The following is a 27,184-nucleotide window of genomic DNA, read 5'->3' as shown; positions in this document are numbered from 1 at the left end:
CAATCAAATTAACCAGATTTTTTTTAAGAAGGAAAAAAACGCTCAAAAATGCTGCAAAGAGTTATTTTTTTCAGGTACATAAACTATGAAGTAGTCAACAAAAAAACGAAATGCAATATGCAAAACATGCAAGCAGAGAATCACAGACAGAGATGGAACAACTTCCAACTTTGTCCGACAGTTGAAGTTGCATAAAGAAAGAAAAACAGAGATTTAAAAATCACATGGTCTAATATTTACATTTAGCATAACTGCAACATTTTTTTTTTCGTTTTTTTTTTTTTAAAGACTCGAAAGGACTCGAAATTCAAAGTTTCAGACTTGTGACTTTACTCGGACTTTTACACCAGTGACTTGAGACTCGACTCTGACTTGCCTGACATTACTTGAGACTTGACTTGTGACTTGAGGATAAAGACTTGAGACTTGCAAAACAATGACTTGGTCCCACCTCTGGCAGTGAGTCTTGTTTTGCTTACGGTCTGATTCGTCCCAGCTGTTCCCCATCCTCTTGTGTATGTGAGTCCTCAGTCTTCCCCTGCTCGCTGTCGCGTCGTACCCTCACCGTGCTGTGTTTCCCACCATCTTCCTTTATAGTGTTCCAGCTCTGATTCCCAGTTTAGTTTTCCAGCTTCCCAGTGTCTTAGTTCCTTGTCATCAGTTTCATTGGCAAGCTCAGCAACACCTAAAGTCTACCTAACTAGAAGATCTTAGTGGACACCACATCATTGTTAGGTTTATATTGTTGGATTGTCATTTATGCTTAGAAACATATACTCATATATGCTTAGAGTTTTATAATTGATTGCATTATGATAGAGATCTGATCCTTAGCAGTCTGCAAAGCCTCCCAGAGCACTCTGGCATGCACACACACCTTAAGGTCATGAGAGAGGTCGTACCTCCTCTCACTGATTTGTCTTATAGGAGGACTCCTACTCTGTGTCTGTTTAAGTATAAGAGCCCTTTGTTTAGGTGGACCGCTGGGCTCCTGGCACCAGCTTTGGGGAGTCGTTCACAGGGTCACATCTTGACACACACACACACACAGAGACGGTACTCATGCCTGTGTAAGACGTCATATGTTAATGAACTTGTGCATATTCATGTAACCTCAATAGAGAGCAGTGCTACGGGGGAAGCTGGCTGCGAGCGACTGGGGTTCGAGTGGAAGGAACGCCGCTCGTCACAGCTCTCTCCCTCGTGCACGAGTAACACAAAGAGCTCTGGTCACTTGCGTCTTGCTTTTGCTGTTGTAGTAGATTGGTCTCGTTCCAGCGGCGGGGCTGTGCCAGACAGACCCATCAACACCCAATGCTGCAGATGCTTCCCAGTGAAAATGGACGATGAACCAAAGCTTACAATGCAAAGCTGCAGGTGCAGCGAACAACAAGCACCAACAGAAGGCGTCTGCAGTAAATCGTTGCTTCTTCCTTGGGCTCTAAGGGAGTCATTGCGAGGGATTTTCATTCAATTATTAAAAATGATGCTTATATTACAAAGTATGTAAGTTTGTCCACTGATATTGAAAATGAGACGTTCTGCATAAAAGTTTTAACACTTTAACATCTGTATTGTTTGATTCAAAATCCTCTGTGGTGGAAATAAATGACTAAATATTCTTCTATACTTTTAAAACTAACTGTGACGTATGTGTGCTGATAGTTCGTACCCGGTCTCAGCGTCTCCTGTCATCTCTTGATTCATGGGGCAATTTGCTGTAATAAAAGTGTACAGCTGAGTTATTTGTGATCACGAGCCACTTTTGTCCTCACTTGTTGTTGATGGTCTTGGTTAAACTGCCATACGAGAAAGAATAAGCTCTTCTTAATCACATCAGTCTCCTTGAATTATAATTTGTGTGAACGGTCGGTTAATCTAGGGGGAAATTGGATTCAACTAGTGCTTTCTCTCCCGGGAAATTTCCACCTTTCAAAGTCCAGGCCTTCTGCCTTCATTACAAAACCAGTGCCCTGTTTTTCTTGGTTATTAGATGCATTTATGTTAAGATGCACGTGCATTTCTAGCTCTCTAGTAATATCCTACTATCCTGATCAAATATGGAAACATTAGGAATTCTCATTCGTCAGTTTACACAGACATAACTCTAAGCGACATATGAGTCTTGGACACAGGATAGCTTCTTTAAAACCAAACAAAACAGCGGTTTGAATGCTTGTTTCCTCTGGTAGCACCAGTCTGGGCTTTAAACCCTGCAGAGATGGTTGTAACCAAGAGATGTTCCCCCAGGCAGGCATGTGTCAGCAGCTTCTCATTTTTGTGGCCAGAACAGCCACTGAGCCATCCATATTTTGACATTTACACTGTGCCGCTGGGTGCCGAGGGCCAGACCTCAGCGGGGCTGAATGGTAATGGCTAGCGATAACCTTTTGGGTAGACAGCTGGTAAATATAAAGAATCAGAATAAAGGAGGATGAGAAGCCAGTAAACATTTACTTCCTTTCAGTCTCACGGCCTTTAACAGTTTCACACCTATAGGGTTGTGAGTTTGTTTGACACAGTAAATGTAACCGGTGTGATTCTGCGTTGTGTCTGATAAAAAAGGTAAAAGAAAGAAAGTATAATAAATAATTTGCCCACTCCAGCTCCTACGACCAAATACAAACAGTGGGGAAGAGGGTTAGCTCAACCCACCACAACTTCCAAGCTAGCAAAGAGTATATATTCATGCTAGCATTTATGGCGCCTAAAACACATTTATGATACATACATACTACACACTTATAACATCTAACAAAAACAGGCTTAATAATGACAATAATTGAACTAAAATCGCAATCAGGTGTTGGAAAGAAATGACACCCACCTCTTTCACAGGGGAATTGTAGAAAAGGGGAGAGGCAAAAGGGGTACACTGTATTTATAGGGTTGCACCAAAGAAGAAGAAGAAAAGAATGAGGAGGGGCTCTAACTGATAATGAACATAACTACAGGCTTGGAGGTCCTAACAGTCAGGTATAAAAGGAACAGTTTGAGGATTAGAACACATTTTGTGTAATTATAACCAGTGTTGGGAAGGTTACTTTTAAAATGTATTCCATTACAGAATACAGAATACATGCCCCAAAATGTATTCTGTAACGTATTCCGTTACGTTACTCAATGAGAGTAACGTATTCTGAATACTTTGGATTACTTAATATATTATCATGCTGTTTACAACTACATGAATGTACTATTGCTGTGATTTATTACTGTTACTGAAGGTCCGCGGCTCCGAACCGTAGTAAAGGGACCTCTGGCTAATACGGTGGGTTCTGTGTCGGCTCGTAGCTGAAAACTAGCTTTACTTTGTTGTCTGGGTCAACTTTGCTAGCAGAGACAGAGAGAGGCGTTGAAAGGCTGCTCCAACAGAACTTATTGTTTCAGAGGAAAACACGAACACGGTGTACAGTCGAGTCTTAATAGCTTACTTACAACTGGGCTCGTCAGGCACTCTTCTTGGCTGCAGTGGTTATTATTATATTTACATGCTTCCAGCTCCCGTTTCTGCTCGATGACAGCTCGTACTTTTCCTTTTTCTCCCTCCCTCGCTCACAGACACATAACGTGTATGGCAGTCCATTCTCCCTGCAGCACGGACTACACTGCCCATGATGCTACATTCTTTAGAGCTATACCTGTAGCATTCTGCCTGTTAGCTTAGCACAACAACAACAAAAAGGCGCAGAGAGAGAGCGTTACCCCGTAACCATGGCAACCGTAACGCTGCCGCCTGGAACAACAGAACGTAGCTGTCAAACAAAACCCAACCAGTCCTGACCCGCCACAATATGAAACAGGGAAGTACCGCCGTGTAATCCATTTATTTCAACAAAGTAACTGTATTCTAAATACCACCTTTTTAAACGGTAACTGTAACAGAATACAGTTACTCATATTTTGTATTTTAAATACGTAACGGCGGTACATGTATTCCGTTACTCCCCAACACTGATTATAACAATGTGATTTATGAGCCTGTTACATAAACACATATGTGCTCTGCTATAACCCACAGGTTGAATCCACAAATCTACACCTGACACCTCACAAAATTGACTCACACACACACACACACACACTGAAGAATGATGAAGAAAGTTGTTTTGAATGATTTGAAAGGGACTCTGACTACGATTCAGAGGCACAGGAGCTGTGATGGTTGTAGATACAGAAACTGACACATTTTATTTACTTAATTTGAAAAATAGTTTTTTTAGCACTACAATACTTTGGTATGTAAGGTAAAAATATATACATTTAATGTGAAACTGTGTATATATAGCGCTCTTTTTAATTATCTTTGCTGTATAAAATACAATGCATGCTTGAACTTGAACATGCTTGAAGGGTGTCTGTTTGTGTGTGTGCGTCTCTCTGTTTCTCTGTGTATGCATACAGGTGTATGTGTGGCAGTGAGCAGGATGTATTGCATCAGTAATTGCAGCAGACGGAGGAGGTTAGCCCTGGACCCTGACGGTCCAGTCAGCTGTGGAGTAAACACTCATTAACACATATTCCCATCGATCGGACAGGACAGGGCTGGGACACACTCGCGTACACACAGAGTAGACTTAAATACACACTTGAACGACTTATTGAAGTGTTGCCATTGGACACGCTGTGATGACACATCGTAGAAGCCAAAATATCTTTTCAGAAACATTTAAAACAAACTATTTTTGAGTACTTTCAGTATCTGCTTCCTTTTTATACTTTTATATCATTCGACTGTAGTTTAGGTAGTGTAGCAGGTAAAGGTTTTCACAGGATGCATTTGAAGAGATAAAAACGTGTGTGTGGCTTATCACCAGCTTCATTTGCTACATATATTTGCTTATGCCTCCTGTTCAACTGAAAATGACCTACACTGACCTCTTGATCTTTTTATTGCTGTTGCTGTGAGCAAACACCAGCTGCTCCCGTCTCATGTTTCCTCACCAGCTAGCATGCTGACCAGGTTACTGCTGTGGAGGTGCTTGATATCATTCAGCTGCTTCTTACAGACAGAGCCTCCCGTGGTTGGATTAACTCCACTTTTAGAGGTGGAGTTGTTGGACTGCAGCTGGTGGCTGTAGTTCTTCATCTCCTTTAGAGATCCACGATGGGCTGAAGGGCTTTTATTAACTATATCCCTTATTTAAAAAGGTGTGTGTGTCTGTGTGGCTAATTTTGTGGTGTACAAATTGTAAATGCATGTGTACATACGTCACAAATAGAAACTAGATCTGTGGGAAACACTGGTTACATCTGTGTTCGGGTTGCTACACTGTTTCAAAGTGCACACTGTCCACTGACGCTAACACGACTGTTACACAGTCACAGTGGGGCCTTAGCAAGCTCTTGTAAGCTCTCACATTAATGTCTGAGATGGTAACTGTCCAATGAAATGTATCGATTCACACGGAAAGTGTCACGGTTTGAGTTTTATGTATTTTTGTATTCATTTTCAATCTAGTTAATTTCTAGGTTGCTGTTCAGACCTTATTTCTTAGTTATTTCTGTCATCTCCACCTGTACTCAGTCTCCCTGCTTCCTGCGTCTACGTTTCATGTCTATGTGGTTATGTTAAGTTCATGTCATGTTTTATCTCCATTTCTCCGTCTCCGTGTTTCCTGTTTTATTTTGTAAGAGTCTGGTGTTCTTTGTTCATTGTAGTTAGTGTTACTCTCTGTATTGTCGAGGGCTGTATCCCAATTCAGGGTCTGCAGACTTAACGATCCTCAAGGGCCGCGTACTCAAAGACCGCTAAGGCCGGAAGTGCGAGGCTTGTGAAATGGGACGGTCTAGCCTCCGTCACGCTGCCCAGGTTGCCTAGCAACCATGATACTAACAGCTGGAAACGTTTCATACAGCTTTGTTTGACAGAAATGAAGGAGAAAATCTTTTGTTCGTTTGTTTGTTTCTACATGAGCTTTGATCATTCTCTGATTAAGCTCAGCTATTGAACAGCGTATATTTTAAAGTAAAGGCTTTAAAACCAAGTTAGTACAAACGTCACTAATGTCACATGACTTTGCCGACATGTGGCCAACAGTAATGTTTTAATGTTCTTCGTTATTAAACATTTGCACATAAATAAGTGACATAATATTCAGTACTTACTTAAAGTTTACTCTTCGGCCGCCCCTCATCCGCTGCTTTTTTTCGGCAAAATTATCCACACCCACCGCCGCGCTATGCATTCTGGGATATGTTGGGCCACGAAGTCTACACCGCCACGTCCTTAAGATTCAGGGAAATGAAGGACGCATTTGAGGGCCGCATTTCGAGCAGCCTTCGGATTGGGACAGCCTTCGTCGCGTCGCTGTGACGTAATCGGCCTTAAAATGCGGCCTTTAAGGCTGCAGACCCTGAATTGGGATACAGCCATTATGTTTCATTCTAGTCAGCTGTGTTCTCACGTGTCTCCACTTCCCCTGATCACCTCATGTGTGTATTTAAGTCCTCTGTTTTCTGAACGTCGTTGTCAGGTCGTCTGTTATCTCCACCATTGTCTTAGTCATTGTCATAGTACTTCATAGTATTTGTTTCTTAGTGTTTTTTAGTTTGCTTAGGGTTCCATGTTTAACTCCTGCCATCATCCAAATAAAGGATCGCTTTTTGTTTAAATCTGCTTTTGGGCGGACCCGCTTTCTGTCACGCACCCCGCCGTGACAGAAAGCGGGGACTGGAGCTGTGGGGATGCAACGTTGTCAGCCATGCAGTGAAGTATGCATATATGAATTTTGAAAAGCCAAGGATTGATTGGACGTTACCTTCGTGGCTACGAGCACCTAAGCAAATACAGGAGCATAAGCCAAACAGCTGCTGAGACCTTTTTTTAACCTAATTAGGCCACATAGATTATTTTTAACTGAAGATCAAAGATCGTTTTATCTTTAATCCCTTATAGACTACACCAAAGAAAACGAAGGCATGCTTTCTTCAACCTTGAAGCCTGGCCAAGTTGAATCAGTGAGACGACTAGCTACTGGCTACCAGTCCCAAAGCCAAGTACTACATGAATTAACCATGGACCTTTGAGCGAGACAAGAGGGACTCGGGTGAAGGAGGAAATGAAGGGACGGATAAAAAGATGCGACAGTGGGGAGCAGATGTGAGAGTTGGGCTAAGTTGTCATGGTGATGTGATGGCCTTTCCGCACCACTTTCTGCCAGTCCAAGGTGGATGGCTCTTAGCAAGGATGCGTGTGTGTTAGCATTCGTGCACTCGGCCATGTGCTGCTGAAAGGCTCTTAGCCAGCGCTGGCAGGGTAGAGTAAAAGCGATAAAGCGAAGGAGTGACTGATGCCCCGGGTCCACGGCTGTCAGCCAGGCTAATGGAGGGCGCCACACTTGGCTGCTCGCTGACTGACAGGTGCCAACCGAGGCCTTTGTCAAGCGGGCACCAAGTAGGCGTTGCCAGCTTGCTTACTGCGGCAGAGGATGATGACACAGAGATCGCTCACTCGGCTAATGCTGACACACATGGCGCACGCACACCCTCCTGAGCCTGTCACTCAGCGAGGAGCGCGGGCCGCGAGATGAGATGGTCTTGAAACTACCCGGACTTGTCAAGCATACACAAGAGGGTCAAGTTGCTGCTTTGGAATTGGACTCGCTACTATCAGTGCCATTTTCACGCTGGCAAGTTGACCTATGATCTCTGCTGGCCCAAATACAGGACCATAGTTTACCTTCATACACTGGCAGCACATTTCTAGCACAGCCTGTCCACATTCAGTGATGTGATAGTGAGGTGAAAAGTGGGGATACCAGTAAACAACATCAATCACGTACATTTTTAAAGGACCTCAGGACCTCAGCACTTTTCTAGCACAGCCTGTCCACATTCAGTGATGTGATAGTGAAGGGGAAAGTGGGGATACCAGTAAACAACATCAATCACGTACATTTTTAAAGCAGGTTTTAGTGCCCAGGTCTCCTGTCAAACCTATGAGGAACTCAACATCAGCAAAGTGTGATTGGGTACATTTCCAGGTGACTGTCAGCTCTTTGAAGAATAACCAGGTTTTCTGTGTTTCCTAATCTCTGATATGTTCTTATATGCCTGTATAAACCTAGCTTCATTAAATCTCTTAGTCCAGTCAAATATAAGCCAGACTGTGTGTTTCTGACACACACTGAACAACATCTGTGTTGTTCTGACCAGAGATGCTTCAAAAGCCTGTTGTAATCTGTATGAATTAGCTTTTGTTTGCACTTGTCCTTATCTTACATAAAGCTTTGTATAGCATGTAACGCTTCATCAGACATCCACCAGGACCTCAGTACTTTTTCAAGTCACCTTAAAGAAAGATTTCAACACTTTAAAGCTGTTTCTCAGAAAGCAAATGGACTGGGACCCCTTCTGTATTCTGTCAGTTTAGTTATGTGTCGCGTAAAGCTGAACATCTGGTTGAGGGTACAGAGAATTACTGGGACATGTTATTGATTTCTAATACTTGACCTTTTACATCCTAGTTTGGCTTCCACGAGGAAGGTGTGATAAGAAACTAAAGAAAGGAAAAAGTGTTGATCTAAGGAAATATTGAACTGTGTTACAAAGCAAATGGAACCACAGAGCGTTACCAAGAAATGGCTAGAAAAACAAGTATTAGGGCTGGTTTAGTGGGATGCTCAGCCCTAGTTGCCCTCTTATCTATACCACCGTGTATCAGGTTCCTAGACAAGCCGACTGACAGAATGGGACCAGACCAGTCAAGCAGGCTGACGAGCTCCTGACTTCCCTTAATTAAGTAGCTGAGGTCCAGAGGTCAGGACACGCTGTGGAAAAACACTTTATAGTTTTATGTTTAGACCTTTTAGGACTTGGTCTACAATTGCAAAAAGTTTCCAGTTTACCAACTTTCTGTAGCTGATGAAGTACAACGAGGTGTGATCAAACAGTCTGAGGTAAAATTAGTCAAAATTAAACACTATTTTTAGATTGTGTCATTTTTTCATCGGGTTGTGTGCCATGAAAGAAAGTGTCGATGTGGAGATCGCATGCTAGTTTAGAGCACTGTTCTGCCTTTTATAACTTAAATAGGATATTATAGTTGTAAACTGCCCTAGAGCTCCCTCTAGCGGCCGCTTTGTAATATGGGTTCGGTTACTTTGGGAAGGGAAAAAATGAGAACGTGAAGAAGAAATCAAAGATGGCGGAAAGTGATACCGTAATGTTATTGTTCTAAGCTGATACGGACCTTAAAATGTTGTTGCCTTGGACAAGATATGTCTGTAAGTATGAGTGTCGATAAAATAATTATTATCTTTTGTTTTGTGTAAAAATGGTTCGATAATTTGTACATTTGAAAGTTTTATCTTGTTAGCTTGCAGTAAGAGTGTAACAAGCTAGTTTACAATGTTAGCTAGCTAATACAGTATTTTGTACTTTCAGTTTTACGATGGTCAAAGAGAAGGCAATGGTCAGAGGCCATTCTTCAATAAATCAGCGCAAAAAGGAAAATAAGTCTGGTTATTGGAGCATCGTTATCTCGCTGTCTAGCTGGTGAAACTAAGAGACTCAGGGCGAGGACAGCATAAGCACTTATAGTCTTCACTCATCACCTGGCCCCAGACCATGCCATATTGGCCTTCCTGCAACTCTGTCTACTTCCTGAAAAGGCGTAAACACATGAAACATTATTTAGTAATATGTGAGAGTCGTGCAGCAGACTGTGGTTACTTTAACAGTGTCTCAATGAGTCTGAAGGGGCTATAATTTGAAATTCAGTGATCACAAATGACCAAGTCTTAGCTTTGTTTACATCATGCAGGCTTGTTGCAGTCCTTACGTAGTCAATTTGTGGGTTTACATCAGTTTGTGCAATCTCCTGTTAGATGACTAACTGGTCCATTATATGCTAGCTGAGTGCAAGAAGTTAAAGGCTCCTGCTAACCCAAATATTCCTGTCTGGTGTCTTGAACAGTCTGACATTAAGTAGCAATTGCTCCTGCTTTTATGGTCAGTAAATCCCAGAAAAGACTCCAGTTACACAGGCCTAGAGATTGGCTGGTGACCATCTGGCAACTTCTAGTAGCTACAGAAAAAATGAGTATTTATTTCACTTTGCAATTGGTTCAGTTGGAACAGTGTAAGACATTGATTTGTCTGCAAACAGCCACTATCCAACATTAACTAATGGACTTCCAGTTTGTGTCACTCTTCACAGTTTTCACAGTTTCGCTTAGCGAGTAGTTGGTGAGTGTTTGCAGATAAGTTGGTGTCCTCCATGCAAGGCATGTGCAACCACGGCAATCAACTACACGACGAAAACAATTGGAAGGAGGTTTTCAGTTCAGCGTTGTGTACCTCTGTGTGGGGAATTTTTCCCTGCAGACTTCCTTGTGGTTGCCAAGCAGTCCCCTGCTGGTATCTAGGCTTTGTGTGAACAAAGTGAAGTGAAGGAAGAAGCGATGACGTTAATGAAGCTTTACATGTTAACTAAAAATTTGTTTTTGAAGATGTTTTGCTTTTGATGCTATTATTTTCGTAAATTTGTCATTGCAATGATTTTCAGTTATTCGGTTAACTTTGTGCCGTTATAACTGAACTGTGCCTGTAAGACAACTTCAAACTTAAGACACATGCCTTAAAACAGTTGATTAATGAGTGACGTGACTGAGGTGGAGGTGATGCAGTTGTGAAACGTACACACGGAGGACACTAAATGTGGAAACGGCTTGTTGAGGAATGTTGTGTAATTCTGTCGGGAATGTCAGATGTAGGATGCCTGAGATCTGACCTTGGTGCTCAAATGCTCGTAGGAATCAAACTACAGGGTCGAGCTTTAAGGCTGTCTTAGTGTAGTGAAGCCTTTTCAGGTGTAGTCAAAGACAGAGAGAGGAGGGGTTACACCATTAATGAGAGAAATGTCTCCCAAGCAAGTAGACATGAGAGAGACTAAGACAGGAATGCAGGGAGACGAGTGCGGTCAATGAGACAGGACTCAGGGGTGAGAGACTGAGAGACGGGAAGGGGAGTGAAACTGATGGCTGGGCCCTGGAGAGGGAGGGGCTGAGCAGGATAAAAATGGGACAGGAGGAGCAGAAGTGCAGCCGCACTTGGTCTAAGCATTGCTATCACCCTCTAATTGCTCAGATCAAATTACTGCCTCTGTATATATCTGGGGACAGTGCAAGTGTGATAGCCTGTAGCACAATCACTGACATTGTAATAACAGTTTAATTGCTATGTGCCTGAGCTTCATGAAGATGTCAAACCTCTTCACCTGCTAATAGCCTCTTCCTTTGTCAGGGAGCAAGCCCTTACCAATAGCAGCATGAGATATGTGCCCTCCCACTGGCTGCATCATCATCTTCTCTCCAGCAGATTAATGATGAGCCCATCAAGCCTCAAAATACTGATGTGCTGCCCGTGTCGTACAGGGGTGGGGACTATTAACAAATGTTCTGTGGTTATATGCAAGACTCGGGTTAAACATCTCCCCTGATAAATGCACAGCCACAAATAAACCTTTCTTTGAGAGGAAGTTCATGGTCAGGGTGAGGTCACTCAGCTCCAGCCATGCCATTTTTAGCCAGCGCGGGGAGCCTGCGACAGGGTTTAGAAGTTTTTATAGATGGAAAAGAAGCAGAATGAGCAGAGAGGGGAGAAGAAAGGTGAATGGTGCTTATCAGTGCCTGCTGCTGCTGCTTGGTTTTTTCATTTCAAACCTGTTGTTCGTTCAGAACCACCTGCTTGTTCACGCAGCACGCTGGCTCTGTGGCAGTCGTGTGTGTTGGTGTTATACAAATAGTGTTGCCCATCATGCTGTTTATGTCGTCAGAAAACTTCAGCTCGAGTAATAATACCACAAATCCCAACATTAGTTAACAAAATCTCACTTTAATCTCTGGATTATAAAAAGATTATTATCCTTTTTATGAATCTTCCAGTGTCTCCTTTGTTTTTGTTAGTGTTCTTCTTCAGCTTATTTCACTGTATATTCTTCATAACTTGCAAAAATGCACAAGATTTTCTTTGTGCTTTGTAGTGGTGTAAAAAAGGCGCTTGCCTTCACTACACAGCCTTCTTCAAGTCAAGATGCTTTGGCTCCTCTCAGTGAAGTGTGCACTAGTAAAGCAAAGACGATGGATTTCTGTGAATATGTACGATCCATCACGGACTCTCAGGCTGTAGTTACTACAGTGGCCAGGGGCAGTTTATGTGTTGTTTTGCTTTTTACAAACATTACTGATGCTTCACAGTGTTTGCATGAGCTGGAGGTATATATATTGCAGTGAGCCTGTGTCTGCTCCCAGGGCTTTGTTCTATGTTTGTACAGTCTCCTCCTCTGAGATTTGCATTAACTGTGAGAACCATCTATTATCCCAGTTAGACCTGCTAAGCAGCAGTACATCTACCTGCACTCTGTGACTTTTAGTACTTTGCTTCGTATATAGGTCTGCCGAATTTTTTGTCCTCCACTTGTCCAGTTACCAAAAGTGGTTCTTTGCTGAGTTTTCTCTTATATGTTGAAACACCTGTTCATCCATGGATTAAATGTCTTTTCTATGCTTGAATCATTCATACAACAGTGTTTGGCAAAACAAAGAACACATCCTCTGAAAATGGTCGTGTATAAGGACCGGACTGAAAGTGTGAGTGAGAAAAGCTGTTGCTCATTTTAAATAGTACTGTGCTACATACAAACTGTGAGCATTTAGGCACTGACAGATTGTATTTGTGCATTTTTTGAACGTTCTTTAACTTCATAAAATGAGTGCAACAGGTAACAGGTCCTTCTTATTTGTAAATGTCCTGTATTTGTATAGCGCTTTACACATTCAGTCATCCACCCATTCACACACTGGTGATGGCAGCTACATTGTAGCCACAGCCGCCCTGGGGCGCACTGACAGAGGTGAGGCTGCCGGACACTGGCGCCACCGGGCCCTCTGACCACCACCAGTAGGCTGTAGGTGAAGGTGAAGCCGGGGCTCGAACCGGCAACCTTCCAATTACAAGACGAACTGCCAACTCTTGAGCCACGATCGCCCCTATTTGTACTCTTTGGTCTGTCTGGAAGTAGAAGTGTTGATAGTGCTCCTGCCTGTTGCCACGGTGCTGTCATCAGTGTTTCTTCTGCAACTGTCTCATAGGGAGGTCGGCCCAATTTAGTGCAGTGTGAGAGGCTCTGCTGTGTTTGCTCTCATTTAAAGGCACAATAGTTCTTCTTTTCTCCTCTGTTCTCTATTTTCACATCACTGTATATTCTGATGGGTGATGTAAAGATATTGAATTGATAACAACTCAGCTACTGAAGGCGGTCTAAGTGACACTTCACAACAAGTGCTAACCTTTTTTATTCTACTATATAATCAACTGAAGACCAGCGCAGAGTGTATGGATGGGTGGATGGATGCACGGATGGGTGGATGGATGCATGGATGGGTGGATGGATGGATGGATGGATGGATGGATGGATGGATGGATGATGGATGGATGGATGATGGATGGATGGTGGATGAATGATGGATGGATGGGCAGGTGGATGATGGATGGATGGGTAGATGATGGCTGGATGGATGGATGGATGCATGCATGGGTGGATGGATGGATGCATGGATGGGTGGGTGGATGCATGGCTGGAGGGGTGGATGATGGGTGGATGCATGATGGATGAATGATGGATGATGGATGGATGGATGATGGATGGGTGGATGGATGGATGGATGATGTGTACATGGATGGAGGGGTGGATGATGGATGGATGGATGAATGATGGATGGGTGGATGATGGGTGGATGGATGGATGATGGATGGATGATGGGTGCATGGATGGATGATGGGTGGATGATGGATGGATGATGGGTGCATGGATGAATGATGGATGGGTGGATGAATGATGGATGGATGGATGAATGATGGATGGGTGGATGATGGATGGATGGGTGGATGCATGTATGGGTGGATGGATGGATGGATGATGGATGGATGGATGGATGGATGGGTGGATGATGGATGGATGGGTGGATGGATGATGGGTGGATGGATGGATGGATGAATGGGTGGATGGATGGATGAATGATGGATGATGGATGGATGGATGGGTGGATGGATGGATGAATGATGGATGGATGGATGATGGATGGATGGGTGGATGCATGTATGGGTGGATGGATGGATGGATGGATGATGGGTGCATGGATGGATGATGGGTGGATGATGGATGGATGATCGGTGCATGGATGAATGATGGATGGATGGGTGGATGGATGGATGGATGAATGATGGATGGGTGGATGCATGTATGGGTGGATGGATGGATGGATGATGGATGGATGGATGGATGGATGGGTGGATGATGGATGGATGGGTGGATGGATGATGGGTGGATGGATGGATGGATGAATGGGTGGATGGATGGATGAATGATGGATGGATGGATGGGTGGATGGATGGATGAATGATGGATGGATGGATGATGGATGGATGGGTGGATGCATGTATGGGTGGATGGATGGATGGATGGATGATGGGTGCATGGATGGATGATGGGTGGATGATGGATGGATGATCGGTGCATGGATGAATGATGGATGATGGGTGCATGGATGAATGATGGATGGATGGGTGGATGGATGGATGGATGAATGATGGATGGATGGATGAATGATGGATGGGTGGATGCATGTATGGGTGGATGGATGGATGGATGATGGATGGATGGATGGATGGGTGGATGATGGATGGATGGGTGGATGGATGATGGGTGGATGGATGGATGGATGAATGGGTGGATGGATGGATGAATGATGGATGATGGATGGATGATGGGTGGATGGATGGATGGATGGAGGGATGATGGATGGATGGATGAATGATGGATGGGTGGATGATGGGTGGATGGATGGATGCATGGATGGATAACACAGTTTTTAGTGGAACTGGAGAAACAATGCCTTCCATTGCAACACTATCCAGACTGTGGGTGTTGCTGATAACAGAAACTTAATGCTCAGAGAACACAAGTGTCACTCATGCTGCTTTGCAGCATAGAGCTTTAGAGATAACTTTCCAGCTCTATAATTACTGCTAGCAGGCTAACAGGAAGTAAGGAGGATAACAGTGCTGAAAATAAACAGTGACAAGAGAAATGTACCTCTGCTCCTTCTGATAAATACAAGTGTCACAGTACGTCCTCGCCACTTCTTTACTGGACTCTACTGCTATTTCTTTGAAGCCAGCACAAATCTTCCTTTTAACTCTTTCATTCTTCATCCCACTCAGTTGCTGACTGAAGTGACATGACATAACTCCTGAGTTATATAACTAAGCAAGCTTAACAGGCCACTGAGTCATACAACACCATACATTTTACAATGCAGCAGTAATACTACAGTAACTAAGGTAACACGGTTGTGTTTAAACTCAGTAGAAGATTTCTTGTGAAATGTGGAGTATTTGTCCATGAAACCTCACCCTCATGTACTTAAATATGTATTTGTTGGGACAAGTAAGTGGGAGACCACACACAGGCTCTTACAGGCCACACGATGTTTTAATAAAATAAAGTAAAGAAACCCAAACACACATTAAATGGTACGACAGCCATAAAAGAACATAACTAAGGGGGCATAATGAGCCACAGGCGGGGGGATCGAGGTTCAGTCAAAGCGGCTTTATAATGCACTGGGACTGGGGTGCATCTATAATTGGGTCAACTCCACCTACCAGATACCTGAAAGAGACATGCAACAGAAAAACAGGAAAACAAGCCCCGCCCACTGGCTGTCACATTGTATTGAGCTGGAATAACACAAATGTGTGAGTTTGATATATATATATACATATATATATATACATATATATACAATATTTATACATATATTTCAAATATTTGTTCTTCCTCTTTTCTTTGACCTGTCCCTTTTGAATCTACACAAAACGCGTCAGATGGCTAAAGGCCAATTAGCTTCTGCACCACTCTCAAGAACTGCGTGTCAGTATGTTTAACTGTCTCGATGAGCGATGGTGATGACATGAGTAAGCAAGCATCCCGGGAACATGCTGACATTTCCACAACAGAAAAAGTGTGCAATGCTAATGAGCCAACATCTTCCTTCTGCTCTGATCGTTGATGTGTACTTTTTGGATAAGTCAGTCATTGTTGCACACTGAAACTGCACTGAAGATTTCTGTTTTTCATTTGCGTCTGTACTCGCTAAAATCAATGTGAGGGAGAAATGAGCACACGTCACCGTCGCCTCCACGGTCCACACGGGTTTCAAAGGAGCTTCCAGAGCACACAGTTTGAAGATGGCCTTTAGCACGCCGTGCTCAAAGTCAATCGATGGTGACAGAGGCGATATCGGCAGCGCTGTGATTAAATGACTTTTAGAAGAGCCCAAGAGTCGATGAAAAGTATCCACAGCGTGTCATGTTGCAGCCAAAACGGATTCAATTTGTTTAATACACACATGAAAGGCACACAGCTGAAGTCACGAATCCTTTCTGGGTGCAGCGTATATACCAACTTCATAAGCATTTACTTGATCCACTATAGAAGGGCAGTCATGATACTTGAGTCTTTCAAACAGCACATTTCCATTTAAATGGAAGTGGCCAGTATGTTTGAGTTTGAATGACAGTATTGATTGCAGAGCATCTGTGCAGCCTTCCTAAATCTGCACTGATGTTAAGTGCCTGTATTGGTGGCATGTCTTCACATGTGTCCTGTGCACAGAGATGGCTGCAGAGAGCCTGAGGAGGTTTTTTTCCCCTACGTAATTGGAAGAGAGGAGGCAATTTTCCACATGGCCTGGGCTGGAAACATTTGTCTTGCATCCAAAACACACAACGATATACACACACGCACACACGCAGAAGTCTACTGTCCAAACGACACAGCACGAGCCCCTCTTAAATATTTAAGCCCGGCTGTATTAGGTTGCTGTGTGTGTCAGCCTAATGTATGCTGATATCCTAGCCATTATGCAAAGTGCATTATCTGTCATGTAGTTGGCCGGCGCCTTGTCTGTGGTCCAACGGAGAACTCTCAAACCCTCCAGATGAATGTTTCACATAGCACACATGGGCACAGAGCGCCTCTCCCTCTTTTGCTGGTCATCCCTCTCCCTCGCTCGCTGCCAAACTTACTCACTCACCCTCTCACAGACGCTCCTCCACCCTTTTTCTCTTTCGCACACACACATGCTCTTTCAAAGCTAATTCACAGACACTTCCAATGCCCTCTCACACTCTTACTCTCTCAATCACTCGTCTGCTGTCTCCCAAACTCACTGGTTTTTCGTCCCCTCCCATATATACTTGGCTGCTGGAGCTCACACAAACACATGTTCTCAGCTGTGGCCTGGTTAATCAGCACAGAGAACAAAAAGCTGATCTTAACGTCACTATAAACACAGCATCTGCACTGAGCACAAAAAGGAAATTGAAGCGGAAGCTAGTCAAATATCTGAACTGTTGTCTAGTTTTTAGATAGTTGCGGTTCGGAGATTGTGCTCCTCTCTCACAGATTCACTCTCCAGTGTCAGCACTTTAAAGCCATACGTTTAAGTCATGATTTGTCACACTTCCTCTTACAGTCCAAGGTTATTGCTAAGGCTGGCTGAAGTACCCGAGAATAAAAATAAACCATTCACCTTGACACTGGGAATACATCACGAGCTCGTTCCAAAGCTGTAAAAGAACATTAATAACTTCAGCTAAGAGTGTGTTTAATATAGCGTCAGCTGTACGCTTGCATCGTGGATCATTTGTTAATGTCTTTGTGTTCCCGTGCGTGCTCGTTAGCTGGTCAGTTATTGATTAGAATAATGATCATGTTCATCAAACTAATGAGCCTCGCAGCTTGGTTACGGTCTTGGATCATTGAGGCCAATTATGAATTGTTTTGTTCGTTACAAATATACGTAAACCACTCACAGCACGTCTGTGCAGCGCACAAATATCACATGTGCCACCAGTTACAGGTTGCCCTTTATCTAGCCTTTTTTTCTCGCTTGTGAACCTGTGCGTGTGTCCTCTCCAACATCCATCGCAGAGACAAACTAGCAGAAGCATCATCTGTCATGAACTGGCTGTGTGGAGGCAGATGAGGACCCAAACGCAAAACTCACGGAGACAGGAACTGAACTCAAAATCACTGCTTCATTGCAGGCCTTTCAAAGAAACAGAACTAAACTGGGAATGCTAACAGAAGACCGAGGGAACACAGAAAGACACACAGGTTTGGGGAGGAGACGTTGACGACGCGACACTGAACTGAGGGAGACGTGCACATAAATACACAGAGGGAAGTGGGAGCACACGGGGAACACAGCTGACACAGATAATCATAACGAGACAGGGCAGGAGTGAACACAACATGACGCATACTGACGAGAGACTGTCAAAGTAAAACAGGAAGTACACAGAGGTTCAGACAGGAGGAGAGAGAGAGCACAGACATAACGGGCTGGGGGACACGAGGGCTCACAGATACACAGAGGGTAATCAAATAAGGAACATCTTTAACAGGACCTAGGAACCACGACATAAGGAACAAAATACAAAAATACAAGAAAACTAAGAATGCTGGGCCAACATGGCCCAGGACCATGACATCATCGAGGCCATCCGACTCACCAGAGCCTGAGCACCAGCACCCGCTCGTGCCCACCTGTGCATCAACACTGATCTTAACTCGGGTCTGTCCAGTTGTAAACACCTGCAAATCCTCTTAATCAATGGCTTCTTAATCAAACACAGGTTTGAGATGAGTCACACCGTTATTGTTTGATGGAAACAGAAGCATGAAAATGACATGCATAAGCAGCAGAGTTCCCCACAGTACAAAGTACTAACTACTAAATAACTGAGACTACAATCAGCTGCTTCTGCGGTGGGTCTTTCACCCTTTGGATTGAATTCAACTCCTGCTGCAAGATCATGTTAAAGTGGCCCTTCACTTCGCAGTGGCTCTCTAGAGCAGATGGAGGACTGTTGATGCATGAGATCCTCTCTGCAGAAGCAGCTAATTTATATCCACCATTACCACAACAGTGAGCCAGCCGGGAGCAAAGCGCAAGACGGGACGGGTCAGGGGTAGCTCACAGAAAACAGAAAATAAAATGTTAGACTGAGTCGCCAACTACACTTGAGAGGACATTAAAATAGCTAGGCAGCACGCCCAGATGAATTGCATGTGTGGGAAATACTGAACAGTTGCCTAAGAAGCAGGCCATATGATTTTATAAAGCTGTTAGGAGTCATTTGTCCGCTGTTATCAGGAGGCCAAATATATTTTTTCTTCTTAAACTACTCTTTATCTTTTGTATCGCTGTAGAAATACAGAGTTCAGTATGTATTTTCACAGTTGGAAAGATGAGAGTGTGTCTGTTTGTGTGTAAATGTAAGACAAGCTGTTGCTGCTGGACTTCATCAGTCCTGTCTCTGATGTTTGGCCGATGGAAGCTTCCATCCAAATTAAAGTTGCTCTGCTGCTCCTCAGGCAGAGAGACGAAGCCGTTCTGGTTAGTGATTGTTTTCCCTCTGTGTGTGTGTGTGTGTGTGTGTGTGCCAATGTGAGGACAGCTTATCTGGATGGATGGTGGTGGCTTACACATCATCGTGCTGCCTCTGGCCACACAGAGGAGAAATCGGAGGAAAAGGGCAGAGAGGAACATAAGGAAGGAAGATGGAAAACAATGAGAGGATGGACATAGATGTGCAGGACAGAGCCTGTCTGTGTGTGCAGAAGCTAACACAGATGCTCTCTGCTGCACTCTGCTTTCTATCACACAGCTTATAAACCCACGGCTCCTGACAGCACGCGATAAAGACAAACACAAACACACCGACATCAGCACGGCAACGCCACGTTCCTCTGAGCCCTCTTTCTTCCCGTCTTGACAGAAGTCCCTGTTCCCAACTCTTCCTTTACTCTCTCTGCCTCCTCTTTTCCCCTTAGTTACCAAGGCAACAAAGTTTCCACGGTTTATGAAGCTGTCCCTTTAAGTTAGGGAGCAGGTGCTGCGCGCGGTTTGTTGAAGTGTCCTTTCATCCTTAATTAAATAAAGAGATGATGATATCATGGCCCTGTCTGTCTTTTCTCATGTCACCATCCCACATGTCAGATTATTACAATGACATATTCTGCTTCGGACTTTAACTTCAGCATTTCCATTTCAACTTTTATCCCCCCTCGAGCTCCTCTCCCTCTACGCCCCCCTCACGCTCGTCTTTTCTCTTTAAGCGACGGGCAAGTTCAATTGATTTTTTGCCAAAAACACTCGATACTTAGCCGAACCACGGAGCACCAGCGTTTCACAGTGGCTTGCTCCATACAGAAAAGACTATTACAGATTGCCTTTTGAAGAGGCCGGCTGCTGATCGAGCGTGCCAGGACTGAGCTGTGGACGTGCGATGCATTCACGAGCCTTCGGAAATTAGCATCGATTTTGCAGGTGGTTTTGGGTAGGGTACAGGCTGGAAGCAGGTAGATGTGTACGTTAGAGAGAATGGTTGAAAAATGTCTGCACCGTCTGTCCCTGTCTCTCTCCAGATGCAGCCGATACTGCTGAGAAATCTTGATCTCTTACATAACCAGTAAAAGATGGAGAGAGAGAGGGAGTGGGAGAAAGATGGAGAGGGCAATAGAAAGTGCACACAGGGAACGAAATGGAGAAAAATAATCTATTTACACTGATATTAGTTTTAAGATATGCACTAATAAATATGTAAATTGACGTGATACAGTGAATATCACATGTGCATGTTTTTCTTTGATTGCATGTAAACCTCTCAGTCTCTCAGCTGCTTTGCTCTCTTTTAGTAACCATGAAAATCATGCGACCGCACGATTTCTCATTCAAATGCTTCTCCTCAGATAACCTGAACCGACCTCTCAACAGCACTGCTGCTGCACCTGTGTCACGCACACACACGCACACACACACACACACACACACACACACACACTCTGATCTTTGAAGGCTGTGTATTAAATAACAACTGAAACTTTGAGCCGTGAGATATTTCGGTCAGAAACAGTCAGAAATCCATCTTTACCTCTGTTGGAGTTGCCAGGGAATTTTTAATGTGAATACCTAAAGCTCTAAATTATGCATCCTCTCCTGTCTGCAAATGTTGGGAGTGCAGGACTGTCTGGTTCAGCGGAGGACGAGAATCATCGTCATATTAAGTTAATACAGATCCAGACAGGAAATGAAGCATTAGTTTCTCGTTGTTCTCTCACTGGTCAGAGTGTAAGTTTCACTCTGCAGCAGCACAGCAACATGTGTGAAATCTGCCCTGAGGATTGCTTTAAGGAGCTAGCCTGTTGGGTAAAGCTGACCACCATTCACCATTAAATGACTATGATGTGCTAAATATTTGACAGCATGCCTACTCTCATCTTTTCTATGACAAAGTGGAGAAAAAAATCGAATGATACTTCTCATGCTTTTATTATGAAATCCTGTGCACTTCACGACGTCACACATAATATTCGATTCATTTGATGAGTGTAGCTAATGTTCATTGTGTTATCAAGCAAAGAGGGAGCTGCAGTTTCATCTATATACTAATATTTTTTAACATTGTTTTTATTATAACCTCCACATGTTACACTTATCCTCCATGTTACACTTATCCTCCACTTGGGGCAGTTCCTGCCCCAAGTAGAGGAGTTCAAGTATCTCGGGGTCTTGTTCGCGAGTGATGGGAGAAGGGAGCCGGAGATCGACGGACGGATTGGGGCTGCAGCTGCAGTAATTTGGACGCCGGAGCTGATTGTAAAAGCGAAGCTCTCAATTCACCGGTCGATCTACGTCCCTACCCTCACCTATGGCCACGAGCTGTGGGTAGTGACCGAAAGAACGAGATCGCGGATACAAGCGGCAGAAATGAGCTTCCTCCGAAGGGTGGCTGGCCTCTCCCTTAGAGATAGGGTGAGAAGTTCGGCCATCCGGGAGGGGCTCAGAGTAGAGCCGCTGCTGCTCCACATCGAAAGGAGCCAGCTGAGGTGGTTCGGGCATCTGACAAGGATGCCTCCTGGGCGCCTCCTGGGTGAGGACGAGGCCCCGGGGCAGACCCAGGACACGCTGGAGAGATTATATCTCTCGGCTGGCCTGGGAACGCCTTGGTGTTCCCCCGGATAAGCTGGAGGAGGTGGCTGGGAGAGGGAGGTGTGGACTTCTCTGCTTAGGCTGCTGCCCCCACGACCCGGCCTCAGATAAAGCGGATGAAGATGGATGAATGGATGGATGTTACACTGGTTGTAAACGAGGCCACTTTTTATTTACTGTGTTTATTTTTTAATACATACAACACGTTGGTTTTTATTCTAGTTCAATTTTGCCTCATTTATTTATTTGAGCTAGCTTATATGGACCAATTATTTCAGCTTTTTTTGTTATTGAGCTGAATTATTTTGCATTTCATCTAGCTCAGGGGTGGGCAACTCCAGGCCTCGAGGGCCGGTGTCCTGCAGGTTTTAGATCTCACCTTAGGTCAACACACCTGAATCACATGATTAGTTGGTTACCAGGCCTCTGGAGAACTTCAGGACACGCTGAGGAGCTGATTTAGCCATTTAAACCAGCTGTGTTGGTTCAAGGACACATCTAAAACCTGCAGGGACACCGGCCCTCGAGGCCTGGAGTTGCCCACCCCTGATCTAGCTGCTGCGTTTTCATCGATTGTTTGCTTTCATCTTACAATTCGACACTCTTCGAGTCAAAACTTCTATTTTGACTGCTGTTTGCTGAAGTTTCTGCCGCCCACAGCTGTCAAAGTTCAACTAAGATGAACGTGAACGTGTTTCAGTGCATGTAATTGTTCATCTGACACCTTTTAAGGAGGTGATCGGTATTATGTTTTGCAGACATGTAACCACCAACCACATGACAGTATTGTTTCATTCAGTTTGTATGTGTGACAATTACGGTGACGGTGTTGGACAGAGCGAATAAGGTCGCAGCCACACAGATCACCGATCACCTGACAACCACGTGGTGCAGTCTGTGGTTGTGTCACGTGTGTGCGTGACATCACATAAGGATCCTCATCAATAATGTTGTAAAGCAGCAGGTAGTTGTAGAGCATCCTGCTCCAGAGTGTTGGAATAACACGGTTGGACCCTCTGAGCCACTTCATTGTGTTTCTGTAGTCTACTGCCTTTGATTGGACATCTCTCCACTTCTGTGCCAATTTGGCCAGTCTTAAGCCATTAAGTGATGACATCTGTTACGTCTGCCATATTTAAATATTTCTTTGGCACCAACTTCATTTTGAGAAGTCATTAAAAAGTCACAGTGTCAATGACATGGCCTTTACTTGAGCTCATAGTGGGATTCAGTTTTTATTACATGTAATGACACTGCGGTGTCACTCATTATGTGACAGCCGGGTTAGAAAGTTCAGGACTTGAAGGACTATCACATCGAAACCTTCTCTGCATTGCTGTTTCCCAGACCAGTGTGATATCCTTCATGAATGTTTGACTGAACGTTACTGACAGCCTTCGACTTGTTGACAGCTTTTAGGGCATATGGGTAAATAGTTTAGTTCTCACCAAATGCAAATATGTAGAGTCCTCAAACATGCGCTCAGCCTGCTGCTAACACAGGGTGAGCGCATGAGACGTCTTGAATAAAGAAGAATAAAGAATACTGCAGGCGGCTCATGTGAAACGAGTCCTGCTCACTTCCAGAGCCGCTCTAATTGGAGGAGCTCTTGCAGAGAACAGTCACATCGAGTATCTCTCAGTGGGCGCTTGCCGACTGGTGTGGCGAGCCGATAGAGGTGCACGGCTCTTTAATTAAGCAGTCAACAACATGTCGAATTAAATCCTCACTAAAGAATGTTGCTCAGTATTTACATATCCATTTGATTCAGCACTTATTCGTCGTATACACACAGCATGATGACATTTGTAACTGCAGATAAATGCTGCACTGCTTAAATAGGTTGTGTGGCCTACTGTAGTATGGATAGTGGTCATATAACATGGGGCAGTCGTGCATGCACACTGCTCACGAGTCCTGTATGCACCATGATGCAATCAAAAAGAGCTGCACAGACTGGGATTCACAAAGCTCCGGGCAGCTTACTGTAACAGACAAAGCTGAGACTGTTTCCTGACACGTAACGTTCTTAATTTAAACCCACTTTCTGAAATCTGCTGTGAAAATTAGAAGCGAGTGTTCACTTTCACTCTTTGCATCGGTGTGGTGTCGGGTTGAACGCCGGAGCTCAGCGTCTGACCTCTAAGGTGCTGCTGCTCTGAAACCCTCCTGACATGTAATCTATTAGAAGCTGCATACACGTGTGCTTTTTCACTGCAGGTATACACGCCTGCACGCTGGCGCTGACGTGTAATCTGTTAATCACATCGTGTGTGACATGAGCTGTGGGTGAGATGTGTGACACCGCCGTATCACACAGCGTCTCTGCTAGAGAGATGTCCACAGCTGGGCTGTGATTCCTTTCAGGTGGCTTAAACTGTCACACACAGTACCTGAGCCTGAAGGCACTCACCTCCTGGAGAGCCTCAGACGCACAGCTTCACATTTATATTGTGTCTGCATCAGACATTTCATTTCTGTGTCGGCATCACTTGTAATGTATTGACTGACAAACTGCTATTGATGTGCGTGTCAACAGGCAGCAGGCATGAGGGAAACTGCTGTACAGTTGTGTACGCTGTGTTTTCACAACTTCAAATTGCAGTCGGCAGTGTGGACGAGGCCAAAGCCGCTCTCGGTGTCTACAAATGACACATCTGAGGTGTTTGTGATTGGATGGTCTCTCACTGCTTTAGTCTCTGATCTGTGTTTGGGTGATTCAGGTCTCAGTGCTGCTGTCTTAGGTTGTTCTTGCTAAACTCCAAACCACAGTCGCCCTTAAACTGCACGTCATGCCAAGTTGTAGTAAAAGCACTTATTCTGCTTATTTTCAATTCAATTCAATTCAATTTTATTTATATAGCGCCAAATCACAACAAAAGTCGCCTCAAGGTGCTTCATAGATACAGAGACAAACCCAACAATCATATGACCCCCTATGAGCAGCACTTTGGTGACAGTGGGAAGGAAAAACTCCCTTTTAACAGGAAGAAACCTCCAGCAGAACCAGGCTCAGGGAGGGGCGGGGCCATCTGCTGTGATTGGTTGGGGTGAGAGAAGGAAGACAGGATAAAGACATGCTGTGGAAGAGGCAGGAAGAGCTCCATGTTTGATCATTCTTGGACTTCACAGCAGCAGCTTTGCCTGAGTAATATCTTATAATAAACATGTGATTTATCGTTTACTGGGAAACTGTGTAAAAAGATGGAAACCCAGACTGTTGGTAGATGAGCCTGATGTGCTCACATCAGTCACAACATTAGGGATATCTGTTTTCACTGACATCATCAAAGCCAACGGTAGAAAAAAAAGTTTCAAATTGAGCTTTTGGCTGTGTTGCCATAGTTTTGGATCACGGTGGCTGGATTTTGTTCCGTGTGTGTGTCCTGCGCCTTTAAGAGTCTCTTCTTGATTGGCGAGCTGGCAGCTGCTGATTGGTTCCATCATCAAGTGGCAGCTGCTGACAGCAGCAGCAGACCCTGTCGCTACCCGATCCGTACCGGAAACCCGATCGGTACCCCGCATGCGCAAATCTTACGTCACTTCCTCTCTTTGCCAACATTGCGACATTCAATATATTTGAATGATACGGTTAGCGCCCAGTTAGCTCCTAGCATTTTCCAACAGCTCTGCCTCCTTTTTGACTCCCGGGACATTTAAACGATGGATAATCCGTTTACAAACAAAGTCATGCTTTTCTCCTCAACAGAGAGCGTTCCCCGATTGAACAACAGCGCCGTAAAATAAGAAGAATGGCGCCTAATTACAGACTTAATAATACAGACTTTGTAATATGTCACGTGAAGATTCATCAGCCAGATTAAGTGTTTACTGACAACTGACAGTGATAGCGGACATCATCATCACTATTCCAACAATCCTCTCCACACAGACAAGCATAAACACACTCGACTATCACTAAATCAAATTTAACACATGTTTGTAATGACGCCAATTCAGTTTACAATAGGGTTCATTCGCTCGGTCAGCAGGTGGCAGTATCCTCGTACACTGGGGAGTAAACTGTCATTAAACGAACAGAAGAAGAAAACATCTGCACATGCGCGGTACGGATCGGGTAGACCCGATTTGTACGGTCCGACTTTGCACATGCGCAGTAAGGATCGGGGAGTCCCGATCCGTAACTATCTTTTTATTTTTTGTTTTTGTCTACATTGTACTGAAATGTTTCATTATTGGAAACATTTTAAGAGATACTTGTTATTCTTAACATTTTAACAGATACTCTGACCCATAACTATCGTAAAACGCTTCGACCGGAAGTAGACACCTTTCGCGCATGCGGGGTACCGATCGGGTTTCCGGTACGGATCAGGTAGTGACAGACACGTCCTTGTCCTGCAAACCATCGATGACAAATTTGCATGTCCGACTTCAGAGAATTGCTAAGTTTTGTGTATATTGTTGTAGATAATCTGAAGCAGAAGAGGGAACCTGCCTTATTATTTTCTGTACTTTTTCTCTTGTTTATTCAATCAGGGAGTTTGGGGTAGTGCTGCTTTTGTTTGGTTTTCCCTTTTTGGAATAGCTTGTTTGCTTTATTATTTTGGCCTTTCAGTTTTTAGTAGCAATAAAATCACCTTAACCTGTAAAGTGGCTTCTGGATATGGCCTTCTGGACCCCGGCAGGGTCACCTTCCTTTAACCCTTGTGTTGTGCTCCTGTAGCCCCAGAGCGGGACCCAGCAGGCTCAAAGAAACTGATGCTTAACTCATCTTTTGAACTTAAAATGAGCATCCACTTTTCCGACTGTATATATCTGACAGTAAAGAAGCAAAAGCATAAGGTTTGAAGTTACACCTAATAACAGTGTGTCCAGTTGAACTTACTCTCACTGGGTCTGATGGATACGGATTTATAGAGGAAGCTCTGGTGCTTTCAAAATAAATCCACAATGCGTGCGACAGAGATGGTAATACCTGTGGAGAGCATAAATCCGTTTCTAATGCTGTGTGTAATGTGTTTTGTGCGAGCATGAAGTAATTGTGATGCGAGCGCGTTTCTCCCATGAACTTCTGACCCTCATTACACGTCATCTTTTCCCGGGTTACTGAGCTGTGATCAGACGTGAGCGCCGAAGATCCCAGTCAGCGTCGG

General features: G+C 44.1%; 1 protein-coding gene across 1 annotated transcript in view; it reads left to right on the top strand.

Annotated features, from left to right (window-relative positions):
- The window catches only part of kcnh2b (potassium voltage-gated channel, subfamily H (eag-related), member 2b), a 296,712-nt gene that overhangs the window by 107,318 nt on the left and 162,210 nt on the right, over positions 1-27,184 (top strand). The window lies entirely within an intron of this gene.

This window comes from Neolamprologus brichardi, chromosome 9, assembly GCF_056152115.1.
Source record: "Neolamprologus brichardi isolate AB-2024 chromosome 9, ASM5615211v1, whole genome shotgun sequence".
Classification (NCBI taxonomy): Eukaryota; Metazoa; Chordata; class Actinopteri; order Cichliformes; family Cichlidae; genus Neolamprologus; species Neolamprologus brichardi.
Note: the sequence above shows the minus strand (reverse complement) of the source record. Positions and strands in the feature narration are given on the sequence as shown.